Raw genomic sequence first — 12,463 nt, forward strand, 5'->3', positions numbered from 1 at the left:
TGCTTCAGTGGGGCTGTAGATGTTGTAGATGTTGCCTAAGCGCTTGAGATGGTTGAACAAAAAGTGCAGCAGAAATGGAAGAGTCGTCTTTTCTTTCTTGAAATTATTGTTTGGATCTCAAAATACCCAAACTTGCTGGTGTCTCATGCTGGGTAACTAGCTGAAGAATGTCAGTAGCCTTTTCAGAGTTAGGGAATCTTAAACATGTTCTTGGATGCAGCCCCTAGTTATGTTTTTCATTAGATCTCTTGGAGGCTTAAATAGAAGGCCTACACTTGATGTTTTTGGTTTCCTGTCATTTTGAATAAAAATAAGGATAGAGAATGTGGTATCTTAATAGGAACCTTGAGTAAAAGTAGCTTTAGGTAGCACTGTCTTTGAGGAAGTGCTTAAAATTTAGGCTAACAAGCTGCAAACGTACGACAATGCATTTTTGCTGTTAATTTGTCGGGTACGGCTACTTTCTGCATCGTAAATAGGGAACAGAAGTAAATTAAGTGTGTGTGGAATGAGAATCAATTTTGGGACGTTAATAACTGAGCACAAGTAAGATCATAACTAATATTCATTAACTCCATGAAAGGTAAAGGACTATTTTAACAAAATAGAGCCAACAGATAACGAAGACCAAGTTAAGCTTGGGCTTCAGTGCAGCCTGTAGCCTCAGGGTTGTCGAGTCAAGAGAGGTTTCTAAACATAAGCCATATGCTTGTTCTTTCTTTCAAATGTTCGTTTAAAGTATATGTTCAGTTTTCTACCTCTGCACTTGGTTGTTCTGTGCTATGCACAGTAAGCATGTGAGTTGTTCAGTGTGGTTTTCTCCAAAGGAGCTCTGGATATGATTTTTGTTTTGTTTTTGTTTTTAACAGGATCTGAGCATGATGGAGTGATAGCTCAATCGATAATATCCAGGTCTTAAAATAATTAAAAAATGTTTTAAAATATTGAATTCAGCTTTGGAATCTATTCTGTAGAATGTAGTAAGAGGTGGATGTAATTCACTTTTTGCTTAAGAGGTGACATATCTAAATATTTGGTTGACTCAGTTGCAACATATGCTCATTTTTAGAGCAATGTTTTCCTAGGCCTGTTTTCAGACCAGTGCTGTGGAAGAAAAATAAGTGGTTGCCTTGCCTGGCAATGCAGGCAAATGGGAAGCCTTTTTTGTTAATAATTCTTTCCTGTTAAAATTTAGCAGTTGGTGAAAGTAGAAGAGTCTTTGTGAGCTAGAGCTTTTGGGAGCTGGAGAGATAACGGGGGATTGCAGTGCACACCGTGCCTACCTGTCCGGGAAAAGAGGCCCATGTCAGTACCAGCCCCTGGGCAGCCACTGACCGAGACAAGAAGCGGAGCTCCTCACTCTGCGAGGTGTCCGAGAGGGGTCCGCCAGGGATTCCCAACGGGAGCGCCTGTGGTGGGCGACAACCTGTGTTCCCAGCTCCGCAGGCATAGGGATCCTTGAACTGCACAGCCCTTACGCGTAGTGGTGCAAATCTGAGCAAGAAAGAGTTACCAGGTGCCAAGCCAATCCTGTAAGGAAGGAACAGAAGAGTTTTTGTGGTGTTATTTGGTGTCGTGGCTTTTTATAGTCTTTTAGCTGTGCAGGTCAACTGGGAACCAAGTTGTTATGCACACTTAAGGGCAAAGAGTGAGTGAGAAGGGCTAGGGCAAGCATATTAAAGTGATACTGGCCATACATCATGAGTCCTTAGAATATCCTTTGTATCAGAATATGCTGACCTGCCAGCAGGAGAGACATGAGCTGTGCTCAGCACAGATCGTTTTAGATCTCATGGTCTTGAATCTGTTAATTTCTTTCATATCCACCACTCTTGGTAGAGGGATACAAATGCTTTACAGATAGAGGAGTTAATAATTTTTCCTCTTCGCTCTCCTGTCCTCCCCTCTCCCAGTGCCGACTTCCAGGAAGATGTGCGCTTGGGCCTGTGTGGAGCAGTGAAGATTTGAGCCATAAAATCCCAGTTGTGCATTCTTTTTTGGCCTGACTGGGGGGTGACTAGTGCCCAGCCTCTTGCCTTCTGACCATTGTGTTCTCTGTAGCATCTCAGAAGCACTGCAGTATTCTGTTTCTAGCACACACACACAGAGCACGCATTTTGTCTGAATGATTCAAGTGATGACAAACTTGTGGGTGTGAGCAAGCCCAGACTTTAGCACCAATGAGCTGTTGCACATCAGTTAACTTTGGTGAGAGTGCTGTTAATTTTTAATGCAAGGTTTGTGCAATCCTTCTTTTCTTTGCATCCTGTGCACACTCCCACCTCCAGATCAGCAGACCTAGATTTTTATCTGTAATGGCTTCTGGTGAGAGAGAAAAAAAGAAAGTTGTTCTTAAGCATTCATTTTCTAGGCCAACAATAACCCTAGCCTAGACGAATAACTCCCTCCTAGTTCCTACAGAGAGAAGTGTTAGACTACACAGACAGTGAGGTCATTCGTAGTCACTATTGTTTCTTGATAACCCAATTAAGAAAGTGCAATTTATCTAGCCTGTTTCCATTTAATTATCTAATTTGTCTGACTGAGTCGCACTAGCTATCTCCTTTGCACTCCAGGGTTGCTATCACACTAAGGACTTGTTCCTGCAGCATGCTCCCCAGGTGCTTTTCATTCATTTGACCTATAGTCATAGACAGTTATAAATCAGGAAGGTAGAAAGAGCCATCACATTGCTTTCCCTTACTTTATCATTAGGGGGGAAATGTGTGCACTAGATTGAGAGTCACAGCGCTATTGCCCTCTTGCTAATCTAAGACCAAACTTTAATAAAGATATTTTATAGTCTTCCATTTAGAACTCAGGATGGCTTGAAGAAAGGGTTTGTGTGTGGGGAGAAAGATTTGTCAGTGCGGATGTCCCACAGCAAAGGGTCAAACCCACAGAATTAATAGCCGACGGAGAAATTGTTAATACCTCTATATCACCGTTATTAGCACGCTGTAATGAAGGTTGCGTTTGTAAATACTGTCGTTACTGTGATTGCCACTGCTGCCAAATGCGCTTCTGGAGATACCTACGTGAAGCAGAGGAATAATTTCGAATGAACAGCCTGTTACCTTCAGTCTTCTGAAGCTGTGCAATTAGTGGCTAAACTGCCAGAAGACTTTCTTGAAGGTTTGTTCTTCTGGATTCCGACTGCTCTATCATTTTATCCAGAGCTTTCTCGTTTGCGATGTTCAGTTCACAGATTCAGGGGTCTTGTTCCCAGAAATGTGTTTATTCAGTTAATGAACGAGGTTGGTGCGGGACACAAGTCTGGACTCACAGGTTTTGTTTCCCTGTTTTGTTTTTACTGAGTCGTGATTGTCGGGCTTTGGACGCTGGGTTCCACGTTTAGGCACTTACTCGAGTGATATAATGTTTTAGAGGTGCTTGTGTTCTGACTCTTGGTAAGAGTGGTAATGATGTCGTCAGTTTATCCACCTGGCAAATTGGTGTTGATGCTCGGGAACTGATGTTACAGGTCAGACCCCTGGTTTAGCTAATCTGTATCCTATGTCTAATGGTAATAGGTTTTTAGAGAAGAGGGAGAGTGCCTGTGAGGTAAAGTTACCTTTCAAAATGGGGGCTTCATCTTAATTCAGATAGCCTTTTCGTGACTTAATTCACATTTCAAGTGTGAAAGACGTAATGACACCGTGCCCTTCTCTGATACAGTGCAGTTGCTATTGTGCCTGCTGTCATTTGTGGTTCAGGCCTCTTTGAAAGGCCCACCCATAAATGTCGTGCTAGGTACACTGCAAATACTTATCAGAGATAATAACCGTCTCAGAGATTTGTAGTCTGGTTGAAGTGCAGATCTACAGGCCGGAAAGACACCTTTGAGACTTCTGGGCTTAATGTAGTGAAAATGAGCCACCTGAAAAATTCTGCTTTGTGGGGATTAGAGAATATTTCAGGTTCTCCCTGTTGTCATGTTGGCTTGTATGTTATAGCAGTGACGATCTCGTTTATGTTGTTTTTTGATTTTTGGAAGCCAGGGACATCCACCCTTCCTAAGGTTGTGAGTGTGTGGGTTTTCTTTCTTTCTGAAGTTGTTTGAGCTGCTGCTGTTTCTGAAGAGGTGTGTTCTGTGCTACTTGAAGTTAACCATGAACTGCGCTATCTGCTGATAACGCGGAGATTTTGTTTGCTTTGCTACAGTCCTGTGCAGTCCAAGCAGGTGGACAAATACCTAAGAAGGGTTTGGCTTTGTTTGTGTTGTGTTGTGTGTGGGTTTCTTCCTCTCACCTCTCCACCCCTTTAACCCTGTAGCAGAAGCACTCGTGCACTTCCAGGGGTGCATGTTTTGTCTTGCTGAATCGTGTTTAGAGAAGAGTTTAACAGTGTAATCAGAAACTTGGCGTTCTGTATGTGTTCCCAGCAAGTCACTGAACACTGTGGCTGACAGGTTAGCCAAAGGATCGAGGAGGAGCTATTTGAATTTAACTGATACATTGAAAAATTAATATCTCATGCCGTGTTTGTAGCGTGTTAGAATTCAGCGTAATTGTATGCTATGATTTCATGTAATCTGCTCTCTCTGTGTAACAGGGATTATCAGATCACATGGCTCATACAATGTGTTGGGAAATAGCTTTTGAAGAGTTTCTGAATGTGCTGATTTTTTGTTATATATTCTCAAATACTTCGGTGTTTGGCATATTGTTAAAATAATGTACTGCTAACCTATTTCATCCATAAAGGGTGAGTCACTGAGGTGCTTCCATTATGCAGGCATGAAGAGTAATGCATGGAGAGCTATGTCTGTCCTGGGTTGGTGCAAATATTAAGGTGATTGTATTTGAAGCTCTGTGCTGTTGCCATCTCACTGTGTGTTGCTGCTTTGGTGCCTGACAGTGTGACAGTAATGTAGGTTTTTTTTAAAGCTGTGGTTCCTGAAATGGATTCCATTACTAAATGTACATCAAGATGTGTCCCTCTGAGTTCTGTGTCTTCTATCTAGAAGCTTAGAGGCCGAAGTGTAGGCCCATAGCTGATTGTCCCTTGCCAGCGTTATCAGAAACTCTGTGTACACAGCATATTATTTCCTTTGCTTCTTTCTAGGTTCATTCGTGTATTTCTTGATTAAAGTGGTGATGCTGTGTTGTTTCACCTTCACGGGGCAACACTGATGTGCTATCTAACAGTTCTTCATGAAGGTCTAGCCAGAAGCTCCAAACCCAGTCCCACCTTTTGGCCCTGTCAAAATATACTGTGTAGTAATAGTTCATCTTTCATATTCTTCTGCATAAAGGGTAACAGTGGCAAATTCCAGCTTCTGTGTGCTGCTCGTATCTGGGGCTCAGCGAGCCAATGCTTCAGGTTTCCTGGAAGCTATTAGTAAAGCTTAAAGCCAGTTGCTAAGAGCACAAAATTATTGCAGTCAGTATGCTTGTGGCTTTATTTTCTTGTGTGTAAATGCTGGGTTACAAGATTGAAAGTACTGTTTTATCTTGAACGAATATTTTGAGCTTTCTTTAAATGGTCATTCATGGCTAAAACCAGATTTTCATTGTGTATACTTGATATTTCTCTCTCAAAAGTCTGTTGTCGGGTTAGTCAATAAATGAAGGGATTGTGACAATGTAAAGTGGTTTTAAAATTAAGATGTACTTTGTTATTCTCTTAAAAAAATTGCATATTCTCTCTTGAAACATGGCCTTTTTCAAAATGCCGGTCAAGAGAATATTGTTTTCTGTGGAACAAGTGGTATGTGTGCCCATAGTTTTGCAAATACATCTCAATTCTTTCTTAGGACATCTTTGGGGGTGTCTGTGTCTGTGTGCGCTTTTCTGATTAGGGTGCGTCTCCAAGGACCAAGTATTGGGCAGAGCTTCCTCTTCTACCTCTAACCTCGTATCTGAAACAGGTTTCCGTCTGTAAGGTTTTCAATACAGAGAATGCTCACGTCTTACAGGCAGTATGCGCAGTGGCGGTGCGAACGGTGACGTGGCTGCACGGGCGCCCCGGTGTCCTGTCTCGTGGGAGCACTCCGCGCTGCCCAGATGGCGAAGCTGCCTGCCTGGTCCTCTCTGAACACTGTTGCTAGTAACGGATGCTATTAACAATTTCATTGCATTCCTTCCATGAGCTGGGAAGAATGTAGTGTGTCTTAAAGTTCCTGTACCTATTAATCTTTTGGAAAAGAGATATGTTAGTTTACTGTAAAATCTAGAGAACGAAAGGCAAGACAAAGCACTACAGTGGAAATCACTCCAGTAATATTGACTGAGAGATTTTTTTTCACTATAAGAATGAGGTTAGGTGATTTGATCTTGACACACATTTTGTCCAGCAGGATAAAACCTTCCTGTTGGGTTCATAATCCCTTGCGGTTGGTTGCCAGAAGTCATGAATTTGCCTAGTGTGTGTCAGAGTAGAAGCAGGCTTACTGGTCACAAGTAGTCATGCATCTTTTGCTCCTCAGTATTTCCTTCATCCTTTTGTCCCTTCACGGTGAGATTTCTTGGAACTTTTCATCTGGCTAAACAGGAGGATGGCTGATGGTCATCTGTGAATTTGTTGAAGTCCAAGTCTCTTCTCCCAGGCAGAAGTACCTTTGCCACCTAAATCAGGTGCCCTATGGTCTAATGTACCATTTCACAGCGATTTGTGACCCCCCTCTGTCCTGCAAATCGTGCTGTCTGAAAAATTGTTGGGAGCATTAGTATTGGAGCGTACCTGAAACGAAAACCTGAAATTGTTGTCTTTTTTGCACCTGTAGTTTGATTTGTGCTTCGTAGCATAATATTCGGTTAAGTGCTTGGCTGAATGCCAGGAATTTGGAAAAAGGAAAAATGTTTGTAAATCCTGAAAGCTTCGCCTATTTCTCCTGAATGATTATTACTTCAAATATTTATTCTGTGAAAAAGACAGCAGTCATTATTTGTTGTTCTCCTATTTAAAACGGTCGGCTGTCCAGCTGGGGCACTGTTTTGCACTGGCGTCTGCAGTGACAGGCCCCCAGTTCGTGCAGGTGATGTCTGCAGGGCCACTCGCGTAGCGCTGCATTTGCTCGCGCTGTTGCCGTTGGCTTGCAGGGAGAAACCTCAACAGCAAAAAAAGCTTGAGTGACCTATTTGAGAAACCAACGAGCTGAGTGTGATTACTGCAACCATTTATCGGATACTTAAAAAATCAAACACATTCAGAGAGAACGCAATCTGTTGGCATAGTTCGGGGCTAGGTTTGTAATGAGTATAATCTCCACCCATTTGAACCCACAGTGGATTTCAGATCCAAAACCAGAGGACCCACTCTCCGGGTCACTCGTGGACACGCACCATGAAATGCAGCAAGGGCTCGTTTGGATTCCTGGGGGATGACATCTAGCAGATTACACGTAATGCTTAGGCAAATGTTAATTTGTAGAGTCCAAGAGAAGACTGCTGGGTCTTGCTAGCCGTGCAGAAGGTGTGGCATTACCCTCAGTTTAGAATCTTATTCAATCCTTCTCCCCCTGCTCTCCCTCCCCCATTATTCTGGGGAACCACAAGAGTGAAGTCTGCATCCTTTTATATGGCAAAAAGCCTGAGAAGGATCCCGTGCTCGTTTCCATTATGATAAAAGACAAAACAACTAAATTAAATTGGAAGCAATCTCTGCATTACACAAGTCTGCATACTCTAAAATTCTCAAAACAAAAGAGGTGCAGGGGAAGCCAATCACCATTGGAAAGGAGGAAGAAAGTGTCTCTGGACTAGAACTTTACTGTTCCTTAACTCAGAACTGAAATATTTTAACTCCTCCGCAACTGAAGCCATTTAAGTTGCAGAACACAAACGGCAAAGCCAAGAAAGTTGCACTAAATCTGGATGTTACCTGAATTTTGTGCTGTTAAGAAACCAGATAATTTCAGAGCAAATGTGCCTGTAGTTAATGTCGGTGACTTTGCTGCAACGGGACTGTCTGAAGCTGCAGTTTGCACATGTTCACCAGGGAGATGTGTTAGCCAGCTAGAGGGAAAATGTGCTAGTGACTTGGCAGTGTAAAAATTTTGGAGGAAATCCAAGCTGTCTTCTAGCACTCAGATTCCTTTTTTCCCTTAAAAAAAATAGTTGAAACTTTGAAAGACTAGACTATTATTTGTTATGGTTAAATTGGCCACTGACCCACTGGCATAGAACACAATCTTTTGCAAAAACTTGTTGCTAGATTTTATTTCATTGGAAATGGAGGGATGGAAAAGTTAACTGATCAGGTATCTTGCCTCATCCAATTTAATTATTTTAAGCAAAAAAAGAAAGGTGGCTGCGGGGGGGATTCCTTGGAGCTCAAGTCACAATGTTATTATCAATTCAAATTCAGTGAGCTTTTCTGTCCCTTGACTCTGAAAGGAACCTGATCTTATGAAACAGAGATGTTTTACCTGATTCTGTGCGTGCATGGATATGTGCACTGAAAATTATTGCTAATATTTTAGCCTTCTTTAGTCTTTATTAGAAATAAAAGGAATAATCTAAATTTTTTATTCTTTTGCATTAAGAAAAATATCTGCGTTTATATAGGTTCAGAGTGAACTTTCAGCCTTTTGAAAGATCAGAGATGCTCTTTGTTGTCTACTTGTGAATTAAATTTTCAAAAGGAACACAGGACTATCTGGTCACTGTACGCCACATACTTAAACACACTGTTAGTGAAAACCTTTACCAAGATGATACCTGTAATCTTGAAGGCGCTTTAAAGCTCAGTGCTTAGAGAAGGGGAGCTTTCATTGAACTCATCGACTGGATGGGATGCTTCCAGAAACCGCGCTCAGCACTTTGCAGGACCGTTCCTCTCTCTTGCAGAGCACTGCACGAATCGGGACAAGGACTGGCTTCTGCTCGTGTTGAAGGTGACCTGAATGCCTGCCCCAGAGACCCCTGGCAGTGGGGTTCAGCTATTTACGTAGCCCAGCGTGAGCCCCAGCAATGAAGAGGAAAGATGATTTTGCAGCGAAAGCTTTAAGATAAGAGTTAGTAAGTTTAGACAGTTTCCTAGCCCTTGCTCTTTCACCTTGGCCAAGTCACTTCATACCTCTGGGGTTTAGTTCCTCATCTGTACTGTTGGGGTAAAAATTCTGTGTTTTTCTGTTTGTTCAGGTCTAAAGTTCTTTGGGCACAGATCTTGTGTTGTTTTTGTCCCTATGGCATCCAGCACAAGGCAGTCTTAATCTTAGTGTAGGCTGTGTACTTGACATTACTATACACACAAGCTGTAGTTTGAACTGGGGCTAGGTGCGGGCATTTGTGGACAAAACCTGGCCATGAAAAACGTATATGCAAATCCATGCACATACCCAGAAAATCACCCTGCAGCTCATGGTTCTGAATTTTCCTCCCTGGTTACAGCTGACAATGTCACCAGAAACTAGTGCAGTGTGAGGAACATGAACATGGCTTCCTCTTCTGTTCTAGCTGGAGGTGGTACCAGCAACTGTTTGCGGAAAACCACAGTATTTAGAATTTGAGGTTGGGCGGGTAATAATTCACTTTTACAGGTTTCTCAAGAAGCATTTTTTTGCAACGGATTGCTCAGCAATAAGGCCAGCATGGCATTGTGTTCAATAGATCTTGAACTATCCAGGGTGGGTTCAGAGGTAAATGGTGCAGGGATAACAAACCAAATCGAGCAAAAACTCTGTTATTTCTGCAGTCGTTCCCATTTGAGATGACTATGATAAAAAAAGAATTCTGCAGAAGAGATGTAATCCCGTTTGTGATGAAAGTGCGGTTTGCCTTTTCAAAAAAAAGAGGGAAAGTGTTTGCATTTGGAAAAATAAGTCTTGTTTTTAAAAAGCATTTCAAACAAAACGTGAGAATTCCAAGTTCTGTTGATAGACGCTGTAGTTACCTGGCTGTGGCTCCCTCGTGACTGATAAGTTACAGCTTTATTTTGATAACGTTCTGGTGGTGAGATAACTGAGACAAAGGAGGGGCTTTCTCGTCTTACATAAGTGGCTACCCTCAGGTGAAGCAACTCAATTGTTCATAAGTTGACCCACTGACCTTCTAATCACTGACAAATTATCCACTGCTTTATTCTACAGTCTTCATTATACGCTGTTATTAAACAGACTAATTTCTTTTTTATTAGGACAGGATCACTGAGGTGCAATAATGACCCTTTTAATCAATTTCAGGAGGGGTTATAGAAGTATTTTTGTGATTTTTACATAAATTTTAGTATATTGTAATAGTTCCTATGGCTGTTTTTTAGACATGATGCGGGGAGTGACACTGAGGGCTTTCAGGTCTTGTATTTTATAAAATGCTAACGTTTTAGAAGCTGAAGTCCCTGCAGAGGAGAAGCCTTCATACAAGGTATCCCCTGTCCCAGAAATAAGAAAATCAGGCACGTTCCTTCTGTGGCCCTTCCTCCTCTTGCACACCCTGGAGCCGCAGACCCAGTCAGACCCTCTTCGCAGTGCTGTGGCCTTGTCAGCAGCGATGGAATTTGCATTTGGTTTTGTGTGTGCTGCCGGACTTCTTCCCAGGTAGAGCGGCTGCGCCAGTGGAAGCTGGAGCTCGCGCTGGAGCTGCTCGCTGTGGTTACTGTGCCGACACCAGGGCTTTGTACCGGTGAAGGTACTTCTACAGAGGGAGGTTTGTGCACTAGTAAAACCCCAATATGAGTGACCTCTCTACCCGTTGATTGACAGAATGGTCTGAAGCCTGAGCTCTACAGCAGACACTAAGTAAGTCTGAAGGGAAAAAAAGCAGGAAATATGTTTTGCCTAAAATAACAGAGATAACTTGATGTTGCTTGCATGATATTTTTTAACGTTTCCCATCAGTCTTTTCACTAAAGCATTTCCAGTTTTTCAAAGGATTTATTGTGAAGGTATAGGGAGCATGGGGGAGGGCAAACAAATTAGGGGTTTAAAATTACTATTAAGTGTCTTATTTTCAAGCCCCTTGACTGAGATCCTCAGTTCAGAAGGAAAGAAATCAATGAACCATAGTCTACATTTTGTGAGAGGACTAGCGAGCTTAAGTTTCCAATATTAACCATCTTAAAGAAACCCAACTTTTTGGAAAGCTGCAAGCACCTGCATTCTCCACAGATATTTCCTTTTTGATGCTTCTGATGGGGTAATAAATACTGGGACATCTAAAATCTGTCTTGAAAGCTTAAAACAGTATGCTTGATAAGCACTTATTTCCCAATGTCCCTTCAGCTATGAAGGGATGAAATTTTTTCTACTTCATGATGTATGAGCTAAAAAAATTTGAATCTAACTGTTTCCCCAAAATTTATTTTAAAAGTTGATGACTGGGAAAAGTTACTGACAGTGCTGAGGGAAGGGAGGAGATCAGGTCAGAATTTAGCCCTTAGCAGGCTTTTGAAAAGTTTAGTATTTGATCTTTTTCCTCCTCCTTTGTGTTTATTTGGATTCTTTTGACTCTGAGCTGTCGTCAGGAGCAGAAGCAGAACTATTGTATGCTCAGATGGGGTTTATTCAGAATGTCCTGTGCATAAAATCAAGGAATTTCACAAATTACCATGCAAACCTTATCTGACCTTTCAGAACAAAATTTCCACTGTTCTGGGGTCAGCTTTGCACCAACCGTGTTGGTCCTTCTTTAGTCCCTTTTATTATTGGCATTAGAAAGCCTGAATTTATGATGTAGAACCTCAGCAGAACACCATGGCACATTGTAAGAAACGCCAGGTAGAGAAACAGGAACGGGGCTCAGGTGACAACACGTGGCACGGATACTGTGATGAAGCATTCCTCTTTTGAAGGACAAAGGCCGAAAGTACGAGAACCTTCCAGTTTGAGTTTGTTGCTAATCCCTTTAAAACTGGGAGATTAACTTTTCTGTCAATGGGAGCAAGAGTGGGTGCTTAATCTATATTGTTGTACTGCTTACATGGCTGTATGTGTAAACCCTCCTTTTTCAGAGAGTCTTGAGTGCCTAAACCCATAGTGATGCAGAAAACAGAACAGGAAGCTCTCACTTTTAGACATTCCAGTTGTACGTTCGTTCCAGTGCTGCACATCCGTAGTACCTGTTGAGGGGCTCGTGCTTTCCTGCGAGCACACGGAGAGAGAATCCCGGTGGAATCTTTGTGATCCTGTGTTTCACCAGTGAGTGAGCATAGGGTTGAGCTTAATCAGAGCAACAAATACTCTCTTAGAACACTGTCAGTGAAAAAGTGCTAAACAAGACTGGATTTGTTGAGTAGATGAACTGCAAATAATCCAGTCAATTGCAGCATAAGAAACGAGCTGGTGATAAATTCTTGCAAATGGGTGGGTATTTTTTAAGCCACTAGTAGGTGTAAACTGTGGGTATTTTAGTCCTAAGTCTTTTGTTGCAAAATTAAAAAAAAAAAATAAATCAAGTGAAATCAAAGGCTTGGGTTTGCACGATGGGAGCTATATGGAGATTGTGCCTGGTGATTAGCGTCTCTCACAAAAAGTACTCTCTGTTCAGGTTCACAGAATTATGTCCCTGTTATGTTTGTTGTC

At 42.0% G+C, this 12,463-nt stretch overlaps 1 protein-coding gene across 3 annotated transcripts in view; it reads left to right on the forward strand.

Moving 5' to 3' along the window:
• Positions 1-12,463, forward strand: part of PRDM16 (PR/SET domain 16) — a 350,029-nt gene that overhangs the window by 85,396 nt on the left and 252,170 nt on the right. The gene's annotated exons all lie outside the window — the stretch shown is intronic.

Source organism: Phalacrocorax aristotelis, chromosome 19 (genome assembly GCF_949628215.1).
Source record: "Phalacrocorax aristotelis chromosome 19, bGulAri2.1, whole genome shotgun sequence".
Lineage (NCBI taxonomy): Eukaryota > Metazoa > Chordata > Aves > Suliformes > Phalacrocoracidae > Phalacrocorax > Phalacrocorax aristotelis.